We start from the raw sequence: 24,573 nt of genomic DNA on the forward strand, positions 1-24,573 counted from the left end.
CAGAGATTTACTAAGGGCAGAAGTTGTCCAACCAACCTGATTTGTATTTATCAAGAGAAAAATAAAAGTCTGGACAAATGGGATGCTGTAGTTATAGTGATTTATACTCTAAATATTGCTCGCTTTTCAGAGCTGTAAGCCAGGGGCACAGCTGGAACCACTATTATTAATGTAATTAATCAGTGACAAAGAGGATGGAATTAAAATAACTCTTTCTATATGTGACAAACTTTAATATGTTTCTGGAAGTTCTCTTCTTAAAATAGAACGTTGTGAACAGGACTTGATCATGTGCAGGGAGACCCCATTGGATTTCAAATCCAACGCCTTAACCACTCGGCCATCACAACTTATGTACCCTGTCTGTTAAGACTTCTGGCAACTACACCTAAGGGGCTAGCCTAAAATATGAGATCAGTCTTTTGCTCTGAACTGAGCTGTGTGGTAGGACACCGTGAGAAGAAAAGTGCTTTGGTGCTGTGGCTTAGTTGGTTAAAGCGCCTGTCTAGTAAACAGGAGATCCTGAGTTCAAATCTCAGCAGTGCCTTGCTATTTGTTGCTTTAGTTTATTCACTTGTTTATTATTTAAGTTTACATAACTAAAGTATATGATGAATCAAATTCTTTATAGGCGATTAAAAATCTATCGGGTTTTTCATTGGTGACAGAGACCCCATGAATGTCATTGAGTTTTCTATAAGTAGTAAGTTCAATACAAAGTAATTATAGACCAGTAAGCTTAACATCCATTGTGGGAAAAACTTTTGAAGAGCTCTTAAAGGGACTCTGTTACCAGTATATCAGGTCCCTAACTCCTAACTAGTCTAATAGGTGCTTTGCTGCTGATAACTACAGGGTGATTTGTAGTAAAAAAATGTTTATTATTTGCAAAGTTATGAGCATTTTCTAAATATGTAATTTAGCCTTTATTAGACATCTGGGAGGTAACAGCAGCAATTCTCCTGAGGTGGAGCTGACTCTCAGCATCTGATGCTGTCCTATCAGCATGAAGCTGCTTCACACACATTGTGAAACTCAAGCTACAGGGAAGGGGGATCAATTCAAACAGCCATATCTCGGGCTGTGGGCCACCTAAAAAAGCAGATTTGGTGGCATTTGAAAGACTGGATTCTACTCTTTCATATGACACCAAAATCACAGTTCTAGCTGTGACAGAACCGAAGATATCACCTGTTGAAAACACAGTCGGGAATGGACGCAGTGTACTATATGATCACACTGTGTTGCTGGACAGGGAAGGGGGAGAAGTTGTATGCTGATTGGACAGCATCATACAGAAAACATTAGCTGCCCAGAGTAAAAAGGAGTCATCTCCTATTTGGCTATTAGAGCTACATTAGTATATATAAATAAATGCTCATAACTTTGCAAATAAACGTTTTTAAAACAAAAAAACAACAAATCACACTGTAGTTATCAGCATCAGAGCGCCTATTAGGCTAGTTAGGAAATTGGGAATTGATAAACTGGTGACAGAGTCCATTTAAGGGACTATATACAGGAGTATGTAACAGAAAATAGTATTATAATTGACAGCAAGCAGAGATTTACTAAGGGCAGAAGTTGTCCAACCAACCTGATTTGTATTTATCAAGAGAAAAATAAAAGTCTGGACAAATGGGATGCTGTAGTTATAGTGATTTATACTCTAAATATTGCTCGCTTTTCAGAGCTGTAAGCCAGGGGCACAGCTGGAACCACTATTATTAATGTAATTAATCAGTGACAAAGAGGATGGAATTAAAATAACTCTTTCTATATGTGACAAACTTTAATATGTTTCTGGAAGTTCTCTTCTTAAAATAGAACGTTGTGAACAGGACTTGATCATGTGCAGGGAGACCCCATTGGATTTCAAATCCAACGCCTTAACCACTCGGCCATCACAACTTATGTACCCTGTCTGTTAAGACTTCTGGCAACTACACCTAAGGGGCTAGCCTAAAATATGAGATCAGTCTTTTGCTCTGAACTGAGCTGTGTGGTAGGACACCGTGAGAAGAAAAGTGCTTTGGTGCTGTGGCTTAGTTGGTTAAAGCGCCTGTCTAGTAAACAGGAGATCCTGAGTTCAAATCTCAGCAGTGCCTTGCTATTTGTTGCTTTAGTTTATTCACTTGTTTATTATTTAAGTTTACATAACTAAAGTATATGATGAATCAAATTCTTTATAGGCGATTAAAAATCTATCGGGTTTTTCATTGGTGACAGAGACCCCATGAATGTCATTGAGTTTTCTATAAGTAGTAAGTTCAATACAAAGTAATTATAGACCAGTAAGCTTAACATCCATTGTGGGAAAAACTTTTGAAGAGCTCTTAAAGGGACTCTGTTACCAGTATATCAGGTCCCTAACTCCTAACTAGTCTAATAGGTGCTTTGCTGCTGATAACTACAGGGTGATTTGTAGTAAAAAAATGTTTATTATTTGCAAAGTTATGAGCATTTTCTAAATATGTAATTTAGCCTTTATTAGACATCTGGGAGGTAACAGCAGCAATTCTCCTGAGGTGGAGCTGACTCTCAGCATCTGATGCTGTCCTATCAGCATGAAGCTGCTTCACACACATTGTGAAACTCAAGCTACAGGGAAGGGGGATCAATTCAAACAGCCATATCTCGGGCTGTGGGCCACCTAAAAAAGCAGATTTGGTGGCATTTGAAAGACTGGATTCTACTCTTTCATATGACACCAAAATCACAGTTCTAGCTGTGACAGAACCGAAGATATCACCTGTTGAAAACACAGTCGGGAATGGACGCAGTGTACTATATGATCACACTGTGTTGCTGGACAGGGAAGGGGGAGAAGTTGTATGCTGATTGGACAGCATCATACAGAAAACATTAGCTGCCCAGAGTAAAAAGGAGTCATCTCCTATTTGGCTATTAGAGCTACATTAGTATATATAAATAAATGCTCATAACTTTGCAAATAAACGTTTTTAAAACAAAAAAACAACAAATCACACTGTAGTTATCAGCATCAGAGCGCCTATTAGGCTAGTTAGGAAATTGGGAATTGATAAACTGGTGACAGAGTCCATTTAAGGGACTATATACAGGAGTATGTAACAGAAAATAGTATTATAATTGACAGCAAGCAGAGATTTACTAAGGGCAGAAGTTGTCCAACCAACCTGATTTGTATTTATCAAGAGAAAAATAAAAGTCTGGACAAATGGGATGCTGTAGTTATAGTGATTTATACTCTAAATATTGCTCGCTTTTCAGAGCTGTAAGCCAGGGGCACAGCTGGAACCACTATTATTAATGTAATTAATCAGTGACAAAGAGGATGGAATTAAAATAACTCTTTCTATATGTGACAAACTTTAATATGTTTCTGGAAGTTCTCTTCTTAAAATAGAACGTTGTGAACAGGACTTGATCATGTGCAGGGAGACCCCATTGGATTTCAAATCCAACGCCTTAACCACTCGGCCATCACAACTTATGTACCCTGTCTGTTAAGACTTCTGGCAACTACACCTAAGGGGCTAGCCTAAAATATGAGATCAGTCTTTTGCTCTGAACTGAGCTGTGTGGTAGGACACCGTGAGAAGAAAAGTGCTTTGGTGCTGTGGCTTAGTTGGTTAAAGCGCCTGTCTAGTAAACAGGAGATCCTGAGTTCAAATCTCAGCAGTGCCTTGCTATTTGTTGCTTTAGTTTATTCACTTGTTTATTATTTAAGTTTACATAACTAAAGTATATGATGAATCAAATTCTTTATAGGCGATTAAAAATCTATCGGGTTTTTCATTGGTGACAGAGACCCCATGAATGTCATTGAGTTTTCTATAAGTAGTAAGTTCAATACAAAGTAATTATAGACCAGTAAGCTTAACATCCATTGTGGGAAAAACTTTTGAAGAGCTCTTAAAGGGACTCTGTTACCAGTATATCAGGTCCCTAACTCCTAACTAGTCTAATAGGTGCTTTGCTGCTGATAACTACAGGGTGATTTGTAGTAAAAAAATGTTTATTATTTGCAAAGTTATGAGCATTTTCTAAATATGTAATTTAGCCTTTATTAGACATCTGGGAGGTAACAGCAGCAATTCTCCTGAGGTGGAGCTGACTCTCAGCATCTGATGCTGTCCTATCAGCATGAAGCTGCTTCACACACATTGTGAAACTCAAGCTACAGGGAAGGGGGATCAATTCAAACAGCCATATCTCGGGCTGTGGGCCACCTAAAAAAGCAGATTTGGTGGCATTTGAAAGACTGGACTCTACTCTTTCATATGACACCAAAATCACAGTTCTAGCTGTGACAGAACCGAAGATATCACCTGTTGAAAACATAGTCGGGAATGGACGCAGTGTACTATATGATCACACTGTGTTGCTGGACAGGGAAGGGGGAGAAGTTGTATGCTGATTGGACAGCATCATACAGAAAACATTAGCTGCCCAGAGTAAAAAGGAGTCATCTCCTATTTGGCTATTAGAGCTACATTAGTATATATAAATAAATGCTCATAACTTTGCAAATAAACGTTTTTAAAACAAAAAAACAACAAATCACACTGTAGTTATCAGCATCAGAGCGCCTATTAGGCTAGTTAGGAAATTGGGAATTGATAAACTGGTGACAGAGTCCATTTAAGGGACTATATACAGGAGTATGTAACAGAAAATAGTATTATAATTGACAGCAAGCAGAGATTTACTAAGGGCAGAAGTTGTCCAACCAACCTGATTTGTATTTATCAAGAGAAAAATAAAAGTCTGGACAAATGGGATGCTGTAGTTATAGTGATTTATACTCTAAATATTGCTCGCTTTTCAGAGCTGTAAGCCAGGGGCACAGCTGGAACCACTATTATTAATGTAATTAATCAGTGACAAAGAGGATGGAATTAAAATAACTCTTTCTATATGTGACAAACTTTAATATGTTTCTGGAAGTTCTCTTCTTAAAATAGAACGTTGTGAACAGGACTTGATCATGTGCAGGGAGACCCCATTGGATTTCAAATCCAACGCCTTAACCACTCGGCCATCACAACTTATGTACCCTGTCTGTTAAGACTTCTGGCAACTACACCTAAGGGGCTAGCCTAAAATATGAGATCAGTCTTTTGCTCTGAACTGAGCTGTGTGGTAGGACACCGTGAGAAGAAAAGTGCTTTGGTGCTGTGGCTTAGTTGGTTAAAGCGCCTGTCTAGTAAACAGGAGATCCTGAGTTCAAATCTCAGCAGTGCCTTGCTATTTGTTGCTTTAGTTTATTCACTTGTTTATTATTTAAGTTTACATAACTAAAGTATATGATGAATCAAATTCTTTATAGGCGATTAAAAATCTATCGGGTTTTTCATTGGTGACAGAGACCCCATGAATGTCATTGAGTTTTCTATAAGTAGTAAGTTCAATACAAAGTAATTATAGACCAGTAAGCTTAACATCCATTGTGGGAAAAACTTTTGAAGAGCTCTTAAAGGGACTCTGTTACCAGTATATCAGGTCCCTAACTCCTAACTAGTCTAATAGGTGCTTTGCTGCTGATAACTACAGGGTGATTTGTAGTAAAAAAATGTTTATTATTTGCAAAGTTATGAGCATTTTCTAAATATGTAATTTAGCCTTTATTAGACATCTGGGAGGTAACAGCAGCAATTCTCCTGAGGTGGAGCTGACTCTCAGCATCTGATGCTGTCCTATCAGCATGAAGCTGCTTCACACACATTGTGAAACTCAAGCTACAGGGAAGGGGGATCAATTCAAACAGCCATATCTCGGGCTGTGGGCCACCTAAAAAAGCAGATTTGGTGGCATTTGAAAGACTGGATTCTACTCTTTCATATGACACCAAAATCACAGTTCTAGCTGTGACAGAACCGAAGATATCACCTGTTGAAAACATAGTCGGGAATGGACGCAGTGTACTATATGATCACACTGTGTTGCTGGACAGGGAAGGGGGAGAAGTTGTATGCTGATTGGACAGCATCATACAGAAAACATTAGCTGCCCAGAGTAAAAAGGAGTCATCTCCTATTTGGCTATTAGAGCTACATTAGTATATATAAATAAATGCTCATAACTTTGCAAATAAACGTTTTTAAAACAAAAAAACAACAAATCACACTGTAGTTATCAGCATCAGAGCGCCTATTAGGCTAGTTAGGAAATTGGGAATTGATAAACTGGTGACAGAGTCCATTTAAGGGACTATATACAGGAGTATGTAACAGAAAATAGTATTATAATTGACAGCAAGCAGAGATTTACTAAGGGCCGAAGTTGTCCAACCAACCTGATTTGTATTTATCAAGAGAAAAATAAAAGTCTGGACAAATGGGATGCTGTAGTTATAGTGATTTATACTCTAAATATTGCTCGCTTTTCAGAGCTGTAAGCCAGGGGCACAGCTGGAACCACTATTATTAATGTAATTAATCAGTGACAAAGAGGATGGAATTAAAATAACTCTTTCTATATGTGACAAACTTTAATATGTTTCTGGAAGTTCTCTTCTTAAAATAGAACGTTGTGAACAGGACTTGATCACGTGCAGGGAGACCCCATTGGATTTCAAATCCAACGCCTTAACCACTCGGCCATCACAACTTATGTACCCTGTCTGTTAAGACTTCTGGCAACTACACCTAAGGGGCTAGCCTAAAATATGAGATCAGTCTTTTGCTCTGAACTGAGATGTGTGGTAGGACACCGTGAGAAGAAAAGTGCTTTGGTGCTGTGGCTTAGTTGGTTAAAGCGCCTGTCTAGTAAACAGGAGATCCTGAGTTCAAATCTCAGCAGTGCCTTGCTATTTGTTGCTTTAGTTTATTCACTTGTTTATTATTTAAGTTTACATAACTAAAGTATATGATGAATCAAATTCTTTATAGGCGATTAAAAATCTATCGGGTTTTTCATTGGTGACAGAGACCCCATGAATGTCATTGAGTATTCTATAAGTAGTAAGTTCAATACAAAGTAATTATAGACCAGTAAGCTTAACATCCATTGTGGGAAAAACTTTTGAAGAGCTCTTAAAGGGACTCTGTTACCAGTTTATCAGGTCCCTAACTCCTAACTAGTCTAATAGGTGCTTTGCTGCTGATAACTACAGGGTGATTTGTAGTAAAAAAATGTTTATTATTTGCAAAGTTATGAGCATTTTCTAAATATGTAATTTAGCCTTTATTAGACATCTGGGAGGTAACAGCAGCAATTCTCCTGAGGTGGAGCTGACTCTCAGCATCTGATGCTGTCCTATCAGCATGAAGCTGCTTCACACACATTGTGAAACTCAAGCTACAGGGAAGGGGGATCAATTCAAACAGCCATATCTCGGGCTGTGGGCCACCTAAAAAAGCAGATTTGGTGGCATTTGAAAGACTGGATTCTACTCTTTCATATGACACCAAAATCACAGTTCTAGCTGTGACAGAACCGAAGATATCACCTGTTGAAACACAGTCGGGAATGGACGCAGTGTACTATATGATCACACTGTGTTGCTGGACAGGGAAGGGGGAGAAGTTGTATGCTGATTGGACAGCGTCATACAGAAAACATTAGCTGCCCAGTGTAAAAAGGAGTCATCTCCTATTTGGCTATTAGAGCTACATTAGTATATATAAATAAATGCTCATAACTTTGCAAATAAACGTTTTTAAAACAAAAAACAACAAATCACACTGTAGTTATCAGCATCACAGCACCTATTAGGCTAGTTAGGAAATTGGGAATTGATAAACTGGTGACAGAGTCCATTTAAGGGACTATATACAGGAGTATGTAACAGAAAATAGTATTATAATTGACAGCAAGCAGAGATTTACTAAGGGCAGAAGTTGTCCAACCAACCTGATTTGTATTTATCAAGAGAAAAATAAAAGTCTGGACAAATGGGATGCTGTAGTTATAGTGATTTATACTCTAAATATTGCTCGCTTTTCAGAGCTGTAAGCCAGGGGCACAGCTGGAACCACTATTATTAATGTAATTAATCAGTGACAAAGAGGATGGAATTAAAATAACTCTTTCTATATGTGACAAACTTTAATATGTTTCTGGAAGTTCTCTTCTTAAAATAGAACGTTGTGAACAGGACTTGATCATGTGCAGGGAGACCCCATTGGATTTCAAATCCAACGCCTTAACCACTCGGCCATCACAACTTATGTACCCTGTCTGTTAAGACTTCTGGCAACTACACCTAAGGGGCTAGCCTAAAATATGAGATCAGTCTTTTGCTCTGAACTGAGCTGTGTGGTAGGACACCGTGAGAAGAAAAGTGCTTTGGTGCTGTGGCTTAGTTGGTTAAAGCGCCTGTCTAGTAAACAGGAGATCCTGAGTTCAAATCTCAGCAGTGCCTTGCTATTTGTTGCTTTAGTTTATTCACTTGTTTATTATTTAAGTTTACATAACTAAAGTATATGATGAATCAAATTCTTTATAGGCGATTAAAAATCTATCGGGTTTTTCATTGGTGACAGAGACCCCATGAATGTCATTGAGTTTTCTATAAGTAGTAAGTTCAATACAAAGTAATTATAGACCAGTAAGCTTAACATCCATTGTGGGAAAAACTTTTGAAGAGCTCTTAAAGGGACTCTGTTACCAGTTTATCAGGTCCCTAACTCCTAACTAGTCTAATAGGTGCTTTGCTGCTGATAACTACAGGGTGATTTGTAGTAAAAAAATGTTTATTATTTGCAAAGTTATGAGCATTTTCTAAATATGTAATTTAGCCTTTATTAGACATCTGGGAGGTAACAGCAGCAATTCTCCTGAGGTGGAGCTGACTCTCAGCATCTGATGCTGTCCTATCAGCATGAAGCTGCTTCACACACATTGTGAAACTCAAGCTACAGGGAAGGGGGATCAATTCAAACAGCCATATCTCGGGCTGTGGGCCACCTAAAAAAACAGATTTGGTGGCATTTGAAAGACTGGATTCTACTCTTTCATATGACACCAAAATCACAGTTCTAGCTGTGACAGAACCGAAGATATCACCTGTTGAAACACAGTCGGGAATGGACGCAGTGTACTATATGATCACACTGTGTTGCTGGACAGGGAAGGGGGAGAAGTTGTATGCTGATTGGACAGCGTCATACAGAAAACATTAGCTGCCCAGTGTAAAAAGGAGTCATCTCCTATTTGGCTATTAGAGCTACATTAGTATATATAAATAAATGCTCATAACTTTGCAAATAAACGTTTTTAAAACAAAAAACAACAAATCACACTGTAGTTATCAGCATCACAGCACCTATTAGGCTAGTTAGGAAATTGGGAATTGATAAACTGGTGACAGAGTCCATTTAAGGGACTATATACAGGAGTATGTAACAGAAAATAGTATTATAATTGACAGCAAGCAGAGATTTACTAAGGGCAGAAGTTGTCCAACCAACCTGATTTGTATTTATCAAGAGAAAAATAAAAGTCTGGACAAATGGGATGCTGTAGTTATAGTGATTTATACTCTAAATATTGCTCGCTTTTCAGAGCTGTAAGCCAGGGGCACAGCTGGAACCACTATTATTAATGTAATTAATCAGTGACAAAGAGGATGGAATTAAAATAACTCTTTCTATATGTGACAAACTTTAATATGTTTCTGGAAGTTCTCTTCTTAAAATAGAACGTTGTGAACAGGACTTGATCATGTGCAGGGAGACCCCATTGGATTTCAAATCCAACGCCTTAACCACTCGGCCATCACAACTTATGTACCCTGTCTGTTAAGACTTCTGGCAACTACACCTAAGGGGCTAGCCTAAAATATGAGATCAGTCTTTTGCTCTGAACTGAGCTGTGTGGTAGGACACCGTGAGAAGAAAAGTGCTTTGGTGCTGTGGCTTAGTTGGTTAAAGCGCCTGTCTAGTAAACAGGAGATCCTGAGTTCAAATCTCAGCAGTGCCTTGCTATTTGTTGCTTTAGTTTATTCACTTGTTTATTATTTAAGTTTACATAACTAAAGTATATGATGAATCAAATTCTTTATAGGCGATTAAAAATCTATCGGGTTTTTCATTGGTGACAGAGACCCCATGAATGTCATTGAGTTTTCTATAAGTAGTAAGTTCAATACAAAGTAATTATAGACCAGTAAGCTTAACATCCATTGTGGGAAAAACTTTTGAAGAGCTCTTAAAGGGACTCTGTTACCAGTTTATCAGGTCCCTAACTCCTAACTAGTCTAATAGGTGCTTTGCTGCTGATAACTACAGGGTGATTTGTAGTAAAAAAATGTTTATTATTTGCAAAGTTATGAGCATTTTCTAAATATGTAATTTAGCCTTTATTAGACATCTGGGAGGTAACAGCAGCAATTCTCCTGAGGTGGAGCTGACTCTCAGCATCTGATGCTGTCCTATCAGCATGAAGCTGCTTCACACACATTGTGAAACTCAAGCTACAGGGAAGGGGGATCAATTCAAACAGCCATATCTCGGGCTGTGGGCCACCTAAAAAAGCAGATTTGGTGGCATTTGAAAGACTGGATTCTACTCTTTCATATGACACCAAAATCACAGTTCTAGCTGTGACAGAACCGAAGATATCACCTGTTGAAAACACAGTCGGGAATGGACGCAGTGTACTATATGATCACACTGTGTTGCTGGACAGGGAAGGGGGAGAAGTTGTATGCTGATTGGACAGCATCATACAGAAAACATTAGCTGCCCAGAGTAAAAAGGAGTCATCTCCTATTTGGCTATTAGAGCTACATTAGTATATATAAATAAATGCTCATAACTTTGCAAATAAACGTTTTTAAAACAAAAAAACAACAAATCACACTGTAGTTATCAGCATCAGAGCGCCTATTAGGCTAGTTAGGAAATTGGGAATTGATAAACTGGTGACAGAGTCCATTTAAGGGACTATATACAGGAGTATGTAACAGAAAATAGTATTATAATTGACAGCAAGCAGAGATTTACTAAGGGCAGAAGTTGTCCAACCAACCTGATTTGTATTTATCAAGAGAAAAATAAAAGTCTGGACAAATGGGATGCTGTAGTTATAGTGATTTATACTCTAAATATTGCTCGCTTTTCAGAGCTGTAAGCCAGGGGCACAGCTGGAACCACTATTATTAATGTAATTAATCAGTGACAAAGAGGATGGAATTAAAATAACTCTTTCTATATGTGACAAACTTTAATATGTTTCTGGAAGTTCTCTTCTTAAAATAGAACGTTGTGAACAGGACTTGATCATGTGCAGGGAGACCCCATTGGATTTCAAATCCAACGCCTTAACCACTCGGCCATCACAACTTATGTACCCTGTCTGTTAAGACTTCTGGCAACTACACCTAAGGGGCTAGCCTAAAATATGAGATCAGTCTTTTGCTCTGAACTGAGCTGTGTGGTAGGACACCGTGAGAAGAAAAGTGCTTTGGTGCTGTGGCTTAGTTGGTTAAAGCGCCTGTCTAGTAAACAGGAGATCCTGAGTTCAAATCTCAGCAGTGCCTTGCTATTTGTTGCTTTAGTTTATTCACTTGTTTATTATTTAAGTTTACATAACTAAAGTATATGATGAATCAAATTCTTTATAGGCGATTAAAAATCTATCGGGTTTTTCATTGGTGACAGAGACCCCATGAATGTCATTGAGTTTTCTATAAGTAGTAAGTTCAATACAAAGTAATTATAGACCAGTAAGCTTAACATCCATTGTGGGAAAAACTTTTGAAGAGCTCTTAAAGGGACTCTGTTACCAGTATATCAGGTCCCTAACTCCTAACTAGTCTAATAGGTGCTTTGCTGCTGATAACTACAGGGTGATTTGTAGTAAAAAAATGTTTATTATTTGCAAAGTTATGAGCATTTTCTAAATATGTAATTTAGCCTTTATTAGACATCTGGGAGGTAACAGCAGCAATTCTCCTGAGGTGGAGCTGACTCTCAGCATCTGATGCTGTCCTATCAGCATGAAGCTGCTTCACACACATTGTGAAACTCAAGCTACAGGGAAGGGGGATCAATTCAAACAGCCATATCTCGGGCTGTGGGCCACCTACAAAAGCAGATTTGGTGGCATTTGAAAGACTGGATTCTACTCTTTCATATGACACCAAAATCACAGTTCTAGCTGTGACAGAACCGAAGATATCACCTGTTGAAAACACAGTCGGGAATGGACGCAGTGTACTATATGATCACACTGTGTTGCTGGACAGGGAAGGGGGAGAAGTTGTATGCTGATTGGACAGCATCATACAGAAAACATTAGCTGCCCAGAGTAAAAAGGAGTCATCTCCTATTTGGCTATTAGAGCTACATTAGTATATATAAATAAATGCTCATAACTTTGCAAATAAACGTTTTTAAAACAAAAAAACAACAAATCACACTGTAGTTATCAGCATCAGAGCGCCTATTAGGCTAGTTAGGAAATTGGGAATTGATAAACTGGTGACAGAGTCCATTTAAGGGACTATATACAGGAGTATGTAACAGAAAATAGTATTATAATTGACAGCAAGCAGAGATTTACTAAGGGCAGAAGTTGTCCAACCAACCTGATTTGTATTTATCAAGAGAAAAATAAAAGTCTGGACAAATGGGATGCTGTAGTTATAGTGATTTATACTCTAAATATTGCTCGCTTTTCAGAGCTGTAAGCCAGGGGCACAGCTGGAACCACTATTATTAATGTAATTAATCAGTGACAAAGAGGATGGAATTAAAATAACTCTTTCTATATGTGACAAACTTTAATATGTTTCTGGAAGTTCTCTTCTTAAAATAGAACGTTGTGAACAGGACTTGATCATGTGCAGGGAGACCCCATTGGATTTCAAATCCAACGCCTTAACCACTCGGCCATCACAACTTATGTACCCTGTCTGTTAAGACTTCTGGCAACTACACCTAAGGGGCTAGCCTAAAATATGAGATCGGTCTTTTGCTCTGAACTGAGCTGTGTGGTAGGACACCGTGAGAAGAAAAGTGCTTTGGTGCTGTGGCTTAGTTGGTTAAAGCGCCTGTCTAGTAAACAGGAGATCCTGAGTTCAAATCTCAGCAGTGCCTTGCTATTTGTTGCTTTAGTTTATTCACTTGTTTATTATTTAAGTTTACATAACTAAAGTATATGATGAATCAAATTCTTTATAGGCGATTAAAAATCTATCGGGTTTTTCATTGGTGACAGAGACCCCATGAATGTCATTGAGTTTTCTATAAGTAGTAAGTTCAATACAAAGTAATTATAGACCAGTAAGCTTAACATCCATTGTGGGAAAAACTTTTGAAGAGCTCTTAAAGGGACTCTGTTACCAGTATATCAGGTCCCTAACTCCTAACTAGTCTAATAGGTGCTTTGCTGCTGATAACTACAGGGTGATTTGTAGTAAAAAAATGTTTATTATTTGCAAAGTTATGAGCATTTTCTAAATATGTAATTTAGCCTTTATTAGACATCTGGGAGGTAACAGCAGCAATTCTCCTGAGGTGGAGCTGACTCTCAGCATCTGATGCTGTCCTATCAGCATGAAGCTGCTTCACACACATTGTGAAACTCAAGCTACAGGGAAGGGGGATCAATTCAAACAGCCATATCTCGGGCTGTGGGCCACCTAAAAAAGCAGATTTGGTGGCATTTGAAAGACTGGATTCTACTCTTTCATATGACACCAAAATCACAGTTCTAGCTGTGACAGAACCGAAGATATCACCTGTTGAAACACAGTCGGGAATGGACGCAGTGTACTATATGATCACACTGTGTTGCTGGACAGGGAAGGGGGAGAAGTTGTATGCTGATTGGACAGCGTCATACAGAAAACATTAGCTGCCCAGAGTAAAAAGGAGTCATCTCCTATTTGGCTATTAGAGCTACATTAGTATATATAAATAAATGCTCATAACTTTGCAAATAAACGTTTTTAAAACAAAAAACAACAAATCACACTGTAGTTATCAGCATCAGAGCGCCTATTAGGCTAGTTAGGAAATTGGGAATTGATAAACTGGTGACAGAGTCCATTTAAGGGACTATATACAGGAGTATGTAACAGAAAATAGTATTATAATTGACAGCAAGCAGAGATTTACTAAGGGCAGAAGTTGTCCAACCAACCTGATTTGTATTTATCAAGAGAAAAATAAAAGTCTGGACAAATGGGATGCTGTAGTTATAGTGATTTATACTCTAAATATTGCTCGCTTTTCAGAGCTGTAAGCCAGGGGCACAGCTGGAACCACTATTATTAATGTAATTAATCAGTGACAAAGAGGATGGAATTAAAATAACTCTTTCTATATGTGACAAACTTTAATATGTTTCTGGAAGTTCTCTTCTTAAAATAGAACGTTGTGAACAGGACTTGATCACGTGCAGGGAGACCCCATTGGATTTCAAATCCAACGCCTTAACCACTCGGCCATCACAACTTATGTACCCTGTCTGTTAAGACTTCTGGCAACTACACCTAAGGGGCTAGCCTAAAATATGAGATCAGTCTTTTGCTCTGAACTGAGCTGTGTGGTAGTACACCGTGAGAAGAAAAGTGCTTTGGTGCTGTGGCTTAGTTGGTTAAAGCGCCTGTCTAGTAAACAGGAGATCCTGAGTTCAAATCTCAGCAGTGCCTTGCTATTTGTTGCTTTAGTTTATTCACTTGTTTATTATTTAAGTTTACATAACTAAAGTATATGATGAATCAAATTCTTTATAGGCGATTAAAAATCTATCGGGTTTTTCATTGGTGACAGAGACCCCATGAATGTCATTGAGTTTTCTATAAGTAGTAAGTTCAATACAAAGTAATTATAGACCAGTAAGCTTAACATCCATTGTGGGAAAAACTTTTGAAGAGCTCTTAAAGGGACTCTGTTACCAGTATATCAGGTCCCTAACTCCTAACTAGTCTAATAGGTGCTTTGCTGCTGATAACTACAGGGTGATTTGTAGTAAAAAAATGTTTATTATTTGCAAAGTTATGAGCATTTTCTAAATATATAATTTAGCCTTTATTAGACATCTGGGAGGTAACAGCAGCAATTCTCCTGAGGTGGAGCTGACTCTCAGCATCTGATGCTGTCCTATCAGCATGAAGCTGCTTCACACACATTGTGAAACTCAAGCTACAGGGAAGGGGGATCAATTCAAACAGCCATATCTCGGGCTGTGGGCCACCTAAAAAAGCAGATTTGGTGGCATTTGAAAGACTGGATTCTACTCTTTCATATGACACCAAAATCACAGTTCTAGCTGTGACAGAACCGAATATATCACCTGTTGAAAACACAGTCGGGAATGGACGCAGTGTACTATATTATCACACTGTGTTGCTGGATAGGGAAGGGGGAGAAGTTGTATGCTGATTGGACAGCATCATACAGAAAACATTAGCTGCCCAGAGTAAAAAGGAGTCATCTCCTATTTGGCTATTAGAGCTACATTAGTATATATAAATAAATGCTCATAACTTTGCAAATAAACGTTTTTAAAACAAAAAACAACAAATCACACTGTAGTTATCAGCATCACAGCACCTATTAGGCTAGTTAGGAAATTGGGAATTGATAAACTGGTGACAGAGTCCATTTAAGGGACTATATACAGGAGTATGTAACAGAAAATAGTATTATAATTGACAGCAAGCAGAGATTTACTAAGGGCAGAAGTTGTCCAACCAACCTGATTTGTATTTATCAAGAGAAAAATAAAAGTCTGGACAAATGGGATGCTGTAGTTATAGTGATTTATACTCTAAATATTGCTCGCTTTTCAGAGCTGTAAGCCAGGGGCACAGCTGGAACCACTATTATTAATGTAATTAATCAGTGACAAAGAGGATGGAATTAAAATAACTCTTTCTATATGTGACAAACTTTAATATGTTTCTGGAAGTTCTCTTCTTAAAATAGAACGTTGTGAACAGGACTTGATCATGTGCAGGGAGACCCCATTGGATTTCAAATCCAACGCCTTAACCACTCGGCCATCACAACTTATGTACCCTGTCTGTTAAGACTTCTGGCAACTACACCTAAGGGGCTAGCCTAAAATATGAGATCAGTCTTTTGCTCTGAACTGAGCTGTGTGGTAGGACACCGTGAGAAGAAAAGTGCTTTGGTGCTGTGGCTTAGTTGGTTAAAGCGCCTGTCTAGTAAACAGGAGATCCTGAGTTCAAATCTCAGCAGTGCCTTGCTATTTGTTGCTTTAGTTTATTCACTTGTTTATTATTTAAGTTTACATAACTAAAGTATATGATGAATCAAATTCTTTATAGGCGATTAAAAATCTATCGGGTTTTTCATTGGTGACAGAGACCCCATGAATGTCATTGAGTTTTCTATAAGTAGTAAGTTCAATACAAAGTAATTATAGACCAGTAAGCTTAACATCCATTGTGGGAAAAACTTTTGAAGAGCTCTTAAAGGGATTCTGTTACCAGTATATCAGGTCCCTAACTCCTAACTAGTCTAATAGGTGCTTTGCTGCTTATAACTACAGGGTGATTTGTAGTAAAAAAATGTTTATTATTTGCAAAGTTATGAGCATTTTCTAAATATGTAATTTAGCCTTTATTAGACATCTGGGAGGTAACAGCAGCAATTCTCCTGAGGTGGAGCTGACTCTCAGCATCTGATGCTGTCCTATCAGCATGAAGCTGCTTCACACACATTGTGAAACTCAAGCTACAGGGAAGGGGGATCAATTCAAACAGCCATATCTCGGGCTGTGGGCCACCTAAAAAAGCAGATTTGGTGGCATTTGAAAGACTGGATTCTACTCTTTCATATGACACCAAAATCACAGTTCTAGCTGTGACAGAACCGAATATATCACCTGTTGAAAACACAGTCGGGAATGGACGCAGTGTACTATATTATCACACTGTGTTGCTGGATAGGGAAGGGGGAGAAGTTGTATGCTGATTGGACAGCATCATACAGAAAACATTAGCTGCCCAGAGTAAAAAGGAGTCATCTCCTATTTGGCTATTAGAGCTACATTAGTATATATAAATAAATGCTCATAACTTTGCAAATAAACGTTTTTAAAACAAAAAACAACAAATCACACTGTAGTTATCAGCATCACAGCACCTATTAGGCTAGTTAGGAAATTGGGAATTGATAAACTGGTGACAGAGTCCATTTAAGGGACTATATACAGGAGTATGTAACAGAAAATAGTATTATAATTGACAGCAAGCAGAGATTTACTAAGGGCAGAAGTTGTCCAACCAACCTGATTTGTATTTATCAAGAGAAAAATAAAAGTCTGGACAAATGGGATGCTGTAGTTATAGTGATTTATACTCTAAATATTGCTCGCTTTTCAGAGCTGTAAGCCAGGGGCACAGCTGGAACCACTATTATTAATGTAATTAATCAGTGACAAAGAGGATGGAATTAAAATAACTCTTTCTATATGTGACAAACTTTAATATGTTTCTGGAAGTTCTCTTCTTAAAATAGAACGTTGTGAACAGGACTTGATCATGTGCAGGGAGACCCCATTGGATTTCGAATCCAACGCCTTAACCACTCGGCCATCACAACTTATGTACCCTGTCTGTTAAGACTTCTGGCAACTACACCTAAGGGGCTAGCCTAAAATATGAGATCAGTCTTTTGCTCTGAACTGAGCTGTGTGGTAGGACACCGTGAGAAGAAAAGTGCTTTGGTGCTGTGGCTTAGTTGGTTAAAGCGCCTGTCTAGTAAACAGGAGATCCTGAGTTCAAATCTCAGCAGTGCCTTGCTATTTGTTGCTTTAGTTTATTCACTTGTTTATTATTTAAGTTTACATAACTAAAGTATATGATGAATCAAATTCTTTATAGGCGATTAAAAATCTATCGGGTTTTTCATTGGTGACAGAGACCCCATGAATGTCATTGAGTTTTCTATAAGTAGTAAGTTCAATACAAAGTAATTATAGACCAGTAAGCTTAACATCCATTGTGGGAAAAACTTTTGAAGAGCTCTTAAAGGGATTCTGTTACCAGTATATCAGGTCCCTAACTCCTAACTAGTCTAATAGGTGCTTTGCTGCTTATAACTACAGGGTGATTTGTAGTAAAAAAATGTTTATTATTTGCAAAGTTATGAGCATTTTCTAAATATGTAATTTAGCCTTTATTAGACATCTGGGAGGTAACAGCAGCAATTCTCCTGAGGTGGAGCTGACTCTCAGCATCTGATGCTGTCCTATCAGCATGAAGCTGCTTCACACACATTGTGAAACTCAAGCTACAGGGAAGGGGGATCAATTCAAACAGCCATATCTCGGGCTGTGGGCCACCTAAAAAAGCAGATTTGGTGGCATTTGAAAGACTGGATTCTACTCTTTCATATGACACCAAAATCACAGTTCTAGCTGTGACAGAACCGAAGATATCACCTGTTGAAACACAGTCGGGAATGGACGCAGTGTACTATATGATCACACTGTGTTGCTGGACAGGGAAGGGGGAGAAGTTGTATGCTGATTGGACAGCGTCATACAGAAAACATTAGCTGCCCAGAGTAAAAAGGAGTCATCTCCTATTTGGCTATTAGAGCTACATTAGTATATATAAATAAATGCTCATAACTTTGCAAATAAACGTTTTTAAAACAAAAAACAACAAATCACACTGTAGTTATCAGCATCACAGCACCTATTAGGCTAGTTAGGAAATTGGGAATTGATAAACTGGTGACAGAGTCCATTTAAGGGACTATATACAGGAGTATGTAACAGAAAATAGTATTATAATTGACAGCAAGCAGAGATTTACTAAGGGCAGAAGTTGTCCAACCAACCTGATTTGTATTTATCAAGAGAAAAATAAAAGTCTGGACAAATGGGATGCTGTAGTTATAGTGATTTATACTCTAAATATTGCTCGCTTTTCAGAGCTGCAAGCCAGGGGCACAGCTGGAACCACTATTATTAATGTAATTAATCAGTGACAAAGAGGATGGAATTAAAATAACTCTTTCTATATGTGACAAACTTTAATATGTTTCTGGAAGTTCTCTTCTTAAAATAGAACGTTGTGAACAGGACTTGATCATGTGCAGGGAGACCCCATTGGATTTCAAATCCAACGCCTTAACCACTCGGCCATCACAACTTATGTACCCTGTCTGTTAAGACTTCTGGCAACTACACCTAAGGGGCTAGCCTAAAATATGAGATCAGTCTTTTGCTCTGAACTGAGCTGTGTGGTAGGACACCGTGAGAAGAAAAGTGCTTTGGTGCTGTGACTTAGTTGGTTAAAGCGCCTGTCTAGTAAACAGGAGATCCTGAGTTCAAATCTCAGCAGTGCCTTGCTATTTGTTGCTTTAGTTTATTCACTTGTTTATTATTTAAGTTTACATAACTAAAGTATATGATGAATCAAATTCTTTATAGGCGATTAAAAATCTATCGGGTTTTTCATTGGTGACAGAGACCCCATGAATGTCATTGAGTTTTCTATAAGTAGTAAGTTCAATACAAAGTAATTATAGACCAGTAAGCTTAACATCCATTGTGGGAAAAACTTTTGAAGAGCTCTTAAAGGGATTCTGTTACCAGTATATCAGGTCCCTAACTCCTAACTAGTCTAATAGGTGCTTTGCTGCTTATAACTACAGGGTGATTTGTAGTAAAAAAATGTTTATTATTTGCAAAGTTATGAGCATTTTCTAAATATGTAATTTAGCCTTTATTAGACATCTGGGAGGTAACAGCAGCAATTCTCCTGAGGTGGAGCTGACTCTCAGCATCTGATGCTGTCCTATCAGCATGAAGCTGCTTCACACACATTGTGAAACTCAAGCTACAGGGAAGGGGGATCAATTCAAACAGCCATATCTCGGGCTGTGGGCCACCTAAAAAAGCAGATTTGGTGGCATTTGAAAGACTGGATTCTACTCTTTCATATGACACCAAAATCACAGTTCTAGCTGTGACAGAACCGAAGATATCACCTGTTGAAACACAGTCGGGAATGGACGCAGTGTACTATATGATCACACTGTGTTGCTGGACAGGGAAGGGGGAGAAGTTGTATGCTGATTGGACAGCGTCATACAGAAAACATTAGCTGCCCAGAGTAAAAAGGAGTCATCTCCTATTTGGCTATTAGAGCTACATTAGTATATATAAATAAATGCTCATATCTTTGCAAATAAACGTTTTTAAAACAAAAAACAACAAATCACACTGTAGTTATCAGCATCACAGCACCTATTAGGCTAGTTAGGAAATTGGGAATTGATAAACTGGTGACAGAGTCCATTTAAGGGACTATATACAGGAGTATGTGACAGAAAATAGTATTATAATTGACAGCAAGCAGAGATTTACTAAGGGCAGAAGTTGTCCAACCAACTTGATTTGTATTTATCAAGAGAAAAATAAAAGTCTGGACAAATGGGATGCTGTAGTTATAGTGATTTATACTCTAAATATTGCTCGCTTTTCAGAGTTGTAAGCCAGGGGCACAGCTGGAAACACTATTATTAATGTAATTAATCAGTGACAAAGAGGATGGAATTGAAATAACTCTTTCTATAGGTGACAAACTTTAATATGTTTCTGGAAGTTCTCTTCTTAAAATAGAACGTTATGAACAGGACTTGAACCTGTGCAGGGAGACCCCATTGGATTTCAAATCCAACGCCTTAACCACTCGGCCATCACAACTTATGTACCCTGACTGTTAAGACTTCTGGCAACTACACCTAAGGGGCTAGCCTAAAATATGAGATCAGTCTTTTGCTCTGAACTGAGCTGTGTGGTAGGACACCGTGAGAAGAAAAGTGCTTTGGTGCTGTGGCTTAGTTGATTAAAGAGCCTGTCTAGTAAACAGGAGATCCTGAGTTCAAATCTCAGCAGTGCCTTGCTATTTGTTGCTTTAGTTTATTCACTTGTTTATTATTTAAGTTTACATAACTAAAGTATATGATGAATCAAATTCTTTATAGGCGATTAAAAATCTATCGGGTTTTTCATTGGTGACAGAGACCCCATGAATGTCATTGAGTTTTCTATAAGTAGTAAGTTCAATACAAAGTAATTATAGACCAGTAAGCTTAACATCCATTGTGGGAAAAACTTTTGAAGAGCTCTTAAAGGGACTCTGTTACCAGTATATCAGGTCCCTAACTCCTAACTAGTCTAATAGGTGCTTTGCTGCTGATAACTACAGGGTGATTTGTAGTAAAAAAATGTTTATTATTTGCAAAGTTATGAGCATTTTCTAAATATGTAATTTAGCCTTTATTAGACATCTGGGAGGTAACAGCAGCAATTCTCCTGAGGTGGAGCTGACTCTCAGCATCTGATGCTGTCCTATCAGCATGAAGCTGCTTCACACACATTGTGAAACTCAAGCTACAGGGAAGGGGGATCAATTCAAACAGCCATATCTCGGGCTGTGGGCCACCTAAAAAAGCAGATTTGGTGGCATTTGAAAGACTGGATTCTACTCTTTCATATGACACCAAAATCACAGTTCTAGCTGTGACAGAACCGAATATATCACCTGTTGAAAACACAGTCGGGAATGGACGCAGTGTACTATATTATCACACTGTGTTGCTGGATAGGGAAGGGGGAGAAGTTGTATGCTGATTGGACAGCATCATACAGAAAACATTAGCTGCCCAGAGTAAAAAGGAGTCATCTCCTATTTGGCTATTAGAGCTACATTAGTATATATAAATAAATGCTCATAACTTTGCAAATAAACGTTTTTAAAACAAAAAACAACAAATCACACTGTAGTTATCAGCATCACAGCACCTATTAGGCTAGTTAGGAAATTGGGAATTGATAAACTGGTGACAGAGTCCATTTAAGGGACTATATACAGGAGTATGTAACAGAAAATAGTATTATAATTGACAGCAAGCAGAGATTTACTAAGGGCAGAAGTTGTCCAACCAACCTGATTTGTATTTATCAAGAGAAAAATAAAAGTCTGGACAAATGGGATGCTGTAGTTATAGTGATTTATACTCTAAATATTGCTCGCTTTTCAGAGCTGTAAGCCAGGGGCACAGCTGGAACCACTATTATTAATGTAATTAATCAGTGACAAAGAGGATGGAATTAAAATAACTCTTTCTATATGTGACAAACTTTAATATGTTTCTGGAAGTTCTCTTCTTAAAATAGAACGTTGTGAACAGGACTTGATCATGTGCAGGGAGACCCCATTGGATTTCGAATCCAACGCCTTAACCACTCGGCCATCACAACTTATGTACCCTGTCTGTTAAGACTTCTGGCAACTACACCTAAGGGGCTAGCCTAAAATATGAGATCAGTCTTTTGCTCTGAACTGAGCTGTGTGGTAGGACACCGTGAGAAGAAAAGTGCTTTGGTGCTGTGGCTTAGTTGGTTAAAGCGCCTGTCTAGTAAACAGGAGATCCTGAGTTCAAATCTCAGCAGTGCCTTGCTATTTGTTGCTTTAGTTTATTCACTTGTTTATTATTTAAGTTTACATAACTAAAGTATATGATGAATCAAATTCTTTATAGGCGATTAAAAATCTATCGGGTTTTTCATTGGTGACAGAGACCCCATGAATGTCATTGAGTTTTCTATAAGTAGTAAGTTCAATACAAAGTAATTATAGACCAGTAAGCTTAACATCCATTGTGGGAAAAACTTTTGAAGAGCTCTTAAAGGGACTCTGTTACCAGTATATCAGGTCCCTAACTCCTAACTAGTCTAATAGGTGCTTTGCTGCTGATAACTACAGGGTGATTTGTAGTAAAAAAATGTTTATTATTTGCAAAGTTATGAGCATTTTCTAAATATGTAATTTAGCCTTTATTAGACATCTGGGAGGTAACAGCAGCAATTCTCCTGAGGTGGAGCTGACTCTCAGCATCTGATGCTGTCCTATCAGCATGAAGCTGCTTCACACACATTGTGAAACTCAAGCTACAGGGAAGGGGGATAAATTCAAACAGCCATATCTCGGGCTGTGGGCCACCTAAAAAAGCAGATTTGGTGGCATTTGAAAGACTGGATTCTACTCTTTCATATGACACCAAAATCACAGTTCTAGCTGTGACAGAACCGAAGATATCACCTGTTGAAACACAGTCGGGAATGGACGCAGTGTACTATATGATCACACTGTGTTGCTGGACAGGGAAGGGGGAGAAGTTGTATGCTGATTGGACAGCGTCATACAGAAAACATTAGCTGCCCAGAGTAAAAAGGAGTCATCTCCTATTTGGCTATTAGAGCTACATTAGTATATATAAATAAATGCTCATAACTTTGCAAATAAACGTTTTTAAAACAAAAAACAACAAATCACACTGTAGTTATCAGCATCACAGCACCTATTAGGCTAGTTAGGAAATTGGGAATTGATAAACTGGTGACAGAGTCCATTTAAGGGACTATATACAGGAGTATGTAACAGAAAATAGTATTATAATTGACAGCAAGCAGAGATTTACTAAGGGCAGAAGTTGTCCAACCAACCTGATTTGTATTTATCAAGAGAAAAATAAAAGTCTGGACAAATGGGATGCTGTAGTTATAGTGATTTATACTCTAAATATTGCTCGCTTTTCAGAGCTGCAAGCCAGGGGCACAGCTGGAACCACTATTATTAATGTAATTAATCAGTGACAAAGAGGATGGAATTAAAATAACTCTTTCTATATGTGACAAACTTTAATATGTTTCTGGAAGTTCTCTTCTTAAAATAGAACGTTGTGAACAGGACTTGATCATGTGCAGGGAGACCCCATTGGATTTCAAATCCAACGCCTTAACCACTCGGCCATCACAACTTATGTACCCTGTCTGTTAAGACTTCTGGCAACTACACCTAAGGGGCTAGCCTAAAATATGAGATCAGTCTTTTGCTCTGAACTGAGCTGTGTGGTAGGACACCGTGAGAAGAAAAGTGCTTTGGTGCTGTGGCTTAGTTGGTTAAAGCGCCTGTCTAGTAAACAGGAGATCCTGAGTTCAAATCTCAGCAGTGCCTTGCTATTTGTTGCTTTAGTTTATTCACTTGTTTATTATTTAAGTTTACATAACTAAAGTATATGATGAATCAAATTCTTTATAGGCGATTAAAAATCTATCGGGTTTTTCATTGGTGACAGAGACCCCATGAATGTCATTGAGTTTTCTATAAGTAGTAAGTTCAATACAAAGTAATTATAGACCAGTAAGCTTAACATCCATTGTGGGAAAAACTTTTGAAGAGCTCTTAAAGGGATTCTGTTACCAGTATATCAGGTCCCTAACTCCTAACTAGTCTAATAGGTGCTTTGCTGCTTATAACTACAGGGTGATTTGTAGTAAAAAAATGTTTATTATTTGCAAAGTTATGAGCATTTTCTAAATATGTAATTTAGCCTTTATTAGACATCTGGGAGGTAACAGCAGCAATTCTCCTGAGGTGGAGCTGACTCTCAGCATCTGATGCTGTCCTATCAGCATGAAGCTGCTTCACACACATTGTGAAACTCAAGCTACAGGGAAGGGGGATCAATTCAAACAGCCATATCTCGGGCTGTGGGCCACCTAAAAAAGCAGATTTGGTGGCATTTGAAAGACTGGATTCTACTCTTTCATATGACACCAAAATCACAGTTCTAGCTGTGA

At 38.1% G+C, this 24,573-nt stretch overlaps 17 non-coding genes across 17 annotated transcripts; 14 read left to right on the top strand and 3 right to left on the bottom strand.

Annotated features, from left to right (window-relative positions):
- The first annotated feature begins 473 nt into the window (after positions 1 to 473).
- On the top strand, positions 474 to 547 carry TRNAT-AGU (transfer RNA threonine (anticodon AGU)). Its single transcript has one exon. It is a non-coding gene; the product is annotated as a tRNA-Thr (tRNA).
- Positions 548 to 2,034: 1,487 nt separating this feature from the next.
- On the top strand, positions 2,035 to 2,108 carry TRNAT-AGU (transfer RNA threonine (anticodon AGU)). The gene has a single exon. It is a non-coding gene; the product is annotated as a tRNA-Thr (tRNA).
- A 1,487-nt stretch (positions 2,109 to 3,595) lies between these two features.
- On the top strand, positions 3,596 to 3,669 carry TRNAT-AGU (transfer RNA threonine (anticodon AGU)). The gene has a single exon. It is a non-coding gene; the product is annotated as a tRNA-Thr (tRNA).
- Positions 3,670 to 5,156: 1,487 nt separating this feature from the next.
- Positions 5,157 to 5,230, top strand: TRNAT-AGU (transfer RNA threonine (anticodon AGU)). Its single transcript has one exon. It is a non-coding gene; the product is annotated as a tRNA-Thr (tRNA).
- A 1,487-nt stretch (positions 5,231 to 6,717) lies between these two features.
- TRNAT-AGU (transfer RNA threonine (anticodon AGU)) lies at positions 6,718 to 6,791 on the top strand. Its single transcript has one exon. It is a non-coding gene; the product is annotated as a tRNA-Thr (tRNA).
- Positions 6,792 to 8,276: 1,485 nt separating this feature from the next.
- Positions 8,277 to 8,350, top strand: TRNAT-AGU (transfer RNA threonine (anticodon AGU)). Its single transcript has one exon. It is a non-coding gene; the product is annotated as a tRNA-Thr (tRNA).
- A 1,485-nt stretch (positions 8,351 to 9,835) lies between these two features.
- TRNAT-AGU (transfer RNA threonine (anticodon AGU)) lies at positions 9,836 to 9,909 on the top strand. The gene has a single exon. It is a non-coding gene; the product is annotated as a tRNA-Thr (tRNA).
- Positions 9,910 to 11,396: 1,487 nt separating this feature from the next.
- Positions 11,397 to 11,470, top strand: TRNAT-AGU (transfer RNA threonine (anticodon AGU)). Its single transcript has one exon. It is a non-coding gene; the product is annotated as a tRNA-Thr (tRNA).
- A 1,487-nt stretch (positions 11,471 to 12,957) lies between these two features.
- Positions 12,958 to 13,031, top strand: TRNAT-AGU (transfer RNA threonine (anticodon AGU)). Its single transcript has one exon. It is a non-coding gene; the product is annotated as a tRNA-Thr (tRNA).
- Positions 13,032 to 14,516: 1,485 nt separating this feature from the next.
- TRNAT-AGU (transfer RNA threonine (anticodon AGU)) lies at positions 14,517 to 14,590 on the top strand. The gene has a single exon. It is a non-coding gene; the product is annotated as a tRNA-Thr (tRNA).
- A 1,486-nt stretch (positions 14,591 to 16,076) lies between these two features.
- TRNAT-AGU (transfer RNA threonine (anticodon AGU)) lies at positions 16,077 to 16,150 on the top strand. Its single transcript has one exon. It is a non-coding gene; the product is annotated as a tRNA-Thr (tRNA).
- Positions 16,151 to 17,431: 1,281 nt separating this feature from the next.
- TRNAS-CGA (transfer RNA serine (anticodon CGA)) lies at positions 17,432 to 17,513 on the bottom strand. Its single transcript has one exon. It is a non-coding gene; the product is annotated as a tRNA-Ser (tRNA).
- Positions 17,514 to 17,636: 123 nt separating this feature from the next.
- TRNAT-AGU (transfer RNA threonine (anticodon AGU)) lies at positions 17,637 to 17,710 on the top strand. Its single transcript has one exon. It is a non-coding gene; the product is annotated as a tRNA-Thr (tRNA).
- A 2,839-nt stretch (positions 17,711 to 20,549) lies between these two features.
- Positions 20,550 to 20,631, bottom strand: TRNAS-UGA (transfer RNA serine (anticodon UGA)). The gene has a single exon. It is a non-coding gene; the product is annotated as a tRNA-Ser (tRNA).
- Positions 20,632 to 22,109: 1,478 nt separating this feature from the next.
- On the bottom strand, positions 22,110 to 22,191 carry TRNAS-CGA (transfer RNA serine (anticodon CGA)). The gene has a single exon. It is a non-coding gene; the product is annotated as a tRNA-Ser (tRNA).
- Positions 22,192 to 22,314: 123 nt separating this feature from the next.
- On the top strand, positions 22,315 to 22,388 carry TRNAT-AGU (transfer RNA threonine (anticodon AGU)). The gene has a single exon. It is a non-coding gene; the product is annotated as a tRNA-Thr (tRNA).
- Positions 22,389 to 23,873: 1,485 nt separating this feature from the next.
- TRNAT-AGU (transfer RNA threonine (anticodon AGU)) lies at positions 23,874 to 23,947 on the top strand. The gene has a single exon. It is a non-coding gene; the product is annotated as a tRNA-Thr (tRNA).
- The last annotated feature ends 626 nt before the right edge of the window (positions 23,948 to 24,573 follow it).

This window comes from Rhinoderma darwinii (assembly GCF_050947455.1).
Source record: "Rhinoderma darwinii isolate aRhiDar2 chromosome 3 unlocalized genomic scaffold, aRhiDar2.hap1 SUPER_3_unloc_13, whole genome shotgun sequence".
Classification (NCBI taxonomy): Eukaryota; Metazoa; Chordata; class Amphibia; order Anura; family Rhinodermatidae; genus Rhinoderma; species Rhinoderma darwinii.